The sequence below is a fragment of the Oryzias latipes genome, chromosome 19 (assembly GCF_053564925.1).
Source record: "Oryzias latipes strain Hd-rR chromosome 19, Olatipes_Hd-rR_3.1".
Lineage (NCBI taxonomy): Eukaryota > Metazoa > Chordata > Actinopteri > Beloniformes > Adrianichthyidae > Oryzias > Oryzias latipes.
Window position 1 is genome coordinate 15731245 of NC_136255.1, and position 6000 is coordinate 15737244.

The 6000-nt window shown below is 39.2% G+C and overlaps 1 long non-coding RNA gene across 1 annotated transcript; it reads right to left on the minus strand.

Moving 5' to 3' along the window:
• Positions 1–1193: 1193 nt before the first annotated feature.
• On the minus strand, positions 1194–3525 carry LOC105356565 (uncharacterized). Its single transcript, XR_002292459.3, has 2 exons — positions 3408–3525; positions 1194–2795 (listed from the first exon to the last, which is right to left on the minus strand). It is a non-coding gene; the product is annotated as an uncharacterized LOC105356565 (long non-coding RNA).
• Between the last annotated feature and the right edge of the window lie 2475 nt (positions 3526–6000).

Sequence of the window (6000 nt, forward strand, 5' to 3'; positions counted from 1 at the left end):
CATTATAAAACTAACGTTGTTGTGAGCAAAAACTTACCAAATCACCCAACATATTATAATGTTATAATATGTATACCAATATATGATGCTATCAATATCTTATTAAAAATGAAATTTCCAAAAAGAAAATTCCCTTATGAATTTTCTGTCAATTCTTTGATCCAGTGAATGTAGTCTTTATGATTAACACAATGTATTGCTTTGTATATCAGTCAGTTGATCTGATATCTTATTTTTGATATATTTGCAGCCAACTAAGTTTAGCTGCTAATGTGATGCAAAGCAGACCTTTAATGCCTTTGATTATTCAACTATAAATCTCCTGCATGAAGCGAGATTAAAGGCATAAACTACTTTTTGCATGTGAAAATGTCTTGCAAACCTCAATGTCCTCTCCTTATGGTTTCAGGTGTTTTTGGATGCAGCATTAGCTGCAGCTTGAGTGGGATATGAAACCATGGTGCATTGGTGAATTGACATAAGAACAGGAGGAAACTCCTGCGGCATATCAAAACAGCAAATACCTCAAGAACATTTATTGACATGAAATTAACTCACAGTGCAGCCACTTCAGTTCTCTTTCAAACTGAAACAGAAAAAGAAGATAAAATTATGCACTTTGTGTTTTATTTTTGACTTGCATACATGCTTTTTCAGCAAAAACAGCTATGTGTGCACTCAGAGTGTGTATTGTTAGATTGTTGTATTAAGGATCTGGCTTTCAGGCATTTCACAGGTGAACTTTGAATTTTGGAATTATGTAAATTTAGAACTTTTAAAAGTTTAGGACCATTTTCCCCACAGATAATAGATGTTAAAAAAATCTACTTTTGTATTCTATGAGAAATTCTGTCTTTTCTTGTTAGAATTTGTACCAAGAGATTGTTTGATGTCATTTGTCATTGACAGGACATAGACAGATTTATTCATTCATCTTCTAAACACGCTGCACAAAAGTGCACAAAAAAGTACATCTAGTTTTAATTTACACAGAAATCCGTCTTTTAACTTCATAGCTGGCATTTACCTTTAAAACATTTATTACCTTTAAAATGTTAGAAAGCAAAAGAGCTCCGTGGCGGAGATAGGTCTGGTGAATCGTATGGCAAAGCAGCAAGCCTAGGTATCATAAGTCTTGTGATATTTTTCTTATATTCATTGAGACAATAATAAATTGATCCTTCTTGTTTTCCTTTTTCCTTTCTTGAATGAATGTGGGTCACAGAGACACGGAAGTTACAGCTGAAAGTGGCTTTTGCGGCTGGACGGAGAGTGTATCAGTGTTTTTGAATGACTCATGACGTGAATAATTATTCCACTCGCACAAATTAATTCTTTCAAGGGAACGAAATAGTATTTCGAGGGAACGGAATATTATCTTGTGGGAACGGAATATTGTCTTGTGGGAACAAGATATTAATCTGTGGGAACGAGATATATTTGAGCTTTTTAATGTCAGGACACGGGCTCTGTAATTTTGTGTGCACAAATTAGTATTTATTTGCACAAAATGCTAAGTTGTGTGCACAAAATGCTAATTTGAAGTAAGAATTATTTTTTATGTCATGTCCAGAGCTCTGTAACTTTTTGCCTCAGGCAGATGAATATTAGTCCAGCAGAGGGCAACCTTATGACATGGTTATGGGGCTGCTACAGGGACTCACAACCAAGTTTGCTTTTAATCCTTTGAAGAACCTGCTATTTGCAGAGTTTGTAAGAGTTGAATGTCTTAGAGCAAAATAGAACATGTAATTTGACATGTTTGCATGTCGCTTACAGTGAAGTTAACATGAAAGATAACGTGTTTTATGTCTAAAACTCTTGAACGGAGGTAAAGTACAGGTCAACCTTTATTCCAAATCAGTCAGTGTGGAACTCCTGAAAAGCTGGTTTAGATTTGAAAGCTGTTTGAAGAATTAACTCAGAGAAAAGTCATTAACAAGGCATAGAGGGTAGAAAAATAAACCTCTCACTGTAGAAAAAAAAAACACGCATGGGTGAGAGTTATATTTTCACAAAGACCATCCCTCAGACGTGCCCTGTCGTGCTTTATAATTGATTTTTTTTACCCCAAGACTTGAAAGAAGAAAAAAAAAGAAATCTTCGTATATAAATGTTTCAAAAGATTTTTCATCAAATGGTTTTTAAACAAAGTTCTCTTCATGGAGAATCCTTAATATTGCAGAAGGAGTGAAGCATAAAGAAATCACAAACCCACTTAATGTGCCGTGAAGAAAATGATGCTCCTTTTGTGAAACCAAAAGCTGCACAAGTCTGCAGGAAAAGCTGTTTTCTACATGACAGAACAAGTATGTTTGACTAGAAACTCCCTCTTGGTTACACATGGAAGCAAAAGTATCTGTGCCAAATGAAAATAGTACAGTAATTACATGTTTTCTCCAGAGAATAGCCCATGTATCAAACAACCTCATTTGAATGAGGAGTCGTGCAAGTGTAATTAAGCATTGTGCGGCCTCATGTATAATGCAGCATTTAGGTATTAACTAAATACCTGATAAATAAATAGTGTGGGGGTGTTGGAGGATGTCAAACTGCAAACAACCTGCATGGTAAACACCTGCTAATTTACCTCCATATGGAGCGGTCTCTCCCACCCGCTGCTGGCTGAACCTTGACCTTTGGCTGAGGAGGAGTTTTTGAGACAAAACAACAGGCTTTCTGCCGATGTCAGTCTGAGGGGCTACAGCAGGTCAAGTTGGGGGAGGAGGGATGAAGCTGTCCCACGCATGGCCACACAGAAGTGGCAGACATGTCTGCCATCTCCATCTCCGAGCCTGGGAAAATGACAGGAGATGTTCCTGCGACGGTGGCCTTTTGTCAAGAGACGAGGAAAAAATGTAAAGCTGCTGACAGTTCAGAGCCGTCCTGAAGTTTTACTGAAAATAAGATAAACTGCTGCTAGAATTCATAGAAAGTCAGAAAAAAGTTATTTTTAAACTGATTAAGTACATGTTTTAAGGTTTGCAGTACATACAGAAATTATTAATTAGACCTAATTGCTTTTTTCTCTTTTTGATTTAGAAAAAAAATCAATTTTCACTTAGAAAATGCTGTTCAGATACTTAAGATCTATGGATTTATTCCCCTTTAAAGCAAATTATAGTTTTAATTTTGGGGCAAAAACTGTTTTTCTTAGTAGAATTTCCTTTTTTTTTCCAGTTAAATTTACTAATCAGGTGAAAACAGTGTTTCTTAACTAAGTAAAATTGGAATTCAAGAAGAAATTGTAGATAAAAAAGTGACATTTATTTAAACTTTACATCAAATTCTAAACCAAAATAGAATAGAAGATTCCCCGTCTTTCACATCTACACATTTTCCTATTTATTTTTATAAAGTGCAGCTACAAATTGATCTCCACTTCCATTGTTTTCTTCCTGACCCACCTGCTCAGCATCAAGCAAACACCATCATCTGTTCCTTTCCTCCCGACTCCTGCAGCATCTCCCCATTTCTCCTGCTTCTGCTTACCCTTCTTTTTCCATCCTTTTCTAGCAGAAGAACAGATGGGGGGTGAGCATAGGAGGAGGTGTTGTAGCGGATGATGTTTGGATCTGAGAGTGCCTGCAAAGGGAGCTATTATTAGCTGACCAACTTCTTTTTCTTTTCTCTTTTTCCTGAGCTGATAGCATTTTCTCTACTCTGTGTGTCGAGTGAATCTTGTTAGGAACAAAAAATAGCCACAATAAACAGAGGAGAAAGTTTCAGAGCGAAGCAGTGTGAGGAATTAAAAGATTATAGTCAGAACAGTTTTGAAGTCATGTGTGGAGACCTGTTTTTTTTTTTATCCCCACTTGATCTTGCTGGGGCTCGCCACCCCCTAACAAGGCCCCCTAGTCCACACACAATGCACTGGACACAGTGAATGACTGCCACTGTTTTCATCCCACTCTAGAAAAAAAACATCAAGAACCTCTCCAGTTTTGATGAAATCCTGCAGCAATGTGACAGATTCAGATTTTTTTTTAAAATAAAAAATCCCGAAATTTTTTGTCTCCTCTTCCTTCCTGTAGTTTATGTGTTTCTCTTAAGCACACAAGCCCCATCCTCATGAAAAATGCATTTCCTGACATCTCCCTGCTAAACAGGAACAGCAGGATAGTTGTTTTTGCAGCGCTGCAGATGAAACCTATTTGAATATAGACCTCCAGAGCTCTTCTTCACCAAACAGCTGCCATTATTCATGAATGTCAGCTAAGGAGACTATTTCATATGTCAGCGTTGGATAGATTATATTATGTTACAACCCCTGGCTGTGGTTGGTAACATTTTTTTTTAATGTTCCAAACAGTGCATCAGTAAAATAAATATTGCACGCTTTTCGCCTTGAAGGATGTGGCATGAATTCTTGCCCGGGCTGCAGGAAGTGTGTTGTGTCAACCGTGAGAGAATTATGTCTTTAGAGAAGAAGCTCTCCTCCTTCATGTTCATGCATTACATTCTGGAATACTCAACAGGCAGGGATCTTGCTTGGAGCTGGAGTTTAGGCCCAGGCTCATTTTGATATAGGTTACACCTCATTATTGCAAATTCAAAAGTTTTTACAATGACTTTCTGTTCAGAAAAGCAAGACAGAAACCAAAAAAGATGTCCCCTGTGTGCCACTGATTTAAACGGTACGGTTTCACCTCCTTTTCCAGAGTGTTTTGTTTGATCTAAATGAGAATTCGGGAGGGAAAGTGGAGCAGCCTGTGAAGGAGGACTGAGAAATTGAGAGTGACGTTGCCACCTCATCGGCCTGAAATTGTGCGGAGTACTTGTGCCAGTCTCTTTGTTTCGAGATTAATGTTGCGTCAGTCACATTCTTTGTTTGAGGAACACCAGCCAAAACGCACGGCGAAATCTATCTACATCAAAAACACCCATTCTGACGTCGAGCAAAACAGGAGAGCAGCGTTTGGAGGAATCTGGAATTTATCTGACATGCATGGGCTCCTGCTGTTATGAGGTATTGACAGAATGCCTGTCGAAGCTTACCATTTGTGGCATCATCAGCCTCTGTGTTGTAACCTCAAGTGTAGGTGGAACACTACTGAGCTTTGTTGTGAGTTGTTGTACACGGAGCAGAGAATTAGCAAACCTCACTTTTCTTTTCTTTTTCTCTTTTCTGCAGGCTTTGCTCAGGGGCATGACACATTTCTGAGGGGCTTTGGATCCACTGGCCTGATAATTCCTTCAATTATTTAATGGTTGGCTGGTGTGAGCCCATGAATAAGGCAAATCTTTGAGCATGCAAGCTCCTCTATTAACAACATTTTTAACATTCATTTCCTCAGCTAGTCCTTGAAGAGGCTCCATGGTAAACTGGGGAGCGGGCAGGCAGGGGTTGGTCATTATATGGGTTTTGCAAAGACGACCTGCCAATTTAAATTTAAGCAACAAAGTCAAAGAGGTCAGTGAATTCCAGCCAAACTCCTGTTGGGCGGAGGCCAACACTGCTCATTTGGGTCTTTGTATTTTCACTTTTTGCACAGATTTGGTGAAAAATTAGCCAACAAATGCTCATGTCTAAAAAAAAAAAAGACAATCCCTTCTGTGCTGATTTAATGCAGTCAAGTGCAAAAAGAAGGTGTGCAGCTACACCCTAATGAAGTTGTAGGCCTTATTCCTTGCTGTGCTCTGTTGGAGAAACAAAGCTAATCAGGGTGAGAGCGGCCCCAGACTGCTGGAACAGAGGGACCAGGTGCTTGCTCTTCTTTTTTTCATCCTTTTTTTCCTCAGAGCACCTGCCTTTAACCATCTGCACCTGCTGTCTGTAATCAGACAAGAGTGCAACACTCACCACTCTCCCCTGGATGGGATGCAGGATGAAGCCCCAAACACGTTTAAAGGACACGTATGTGGGGGTGGGAGGACGCCGCAACGCTGACCAGTTTTGTTGCCCGGAAAGTGCCAACAAACCTGTCCGTCTTGGATGTGAGGGGCTCTTTGCGCTCCTGCGGTGTCTTGTTGTCTGATTTTAATCTCCTCAGCAACAGA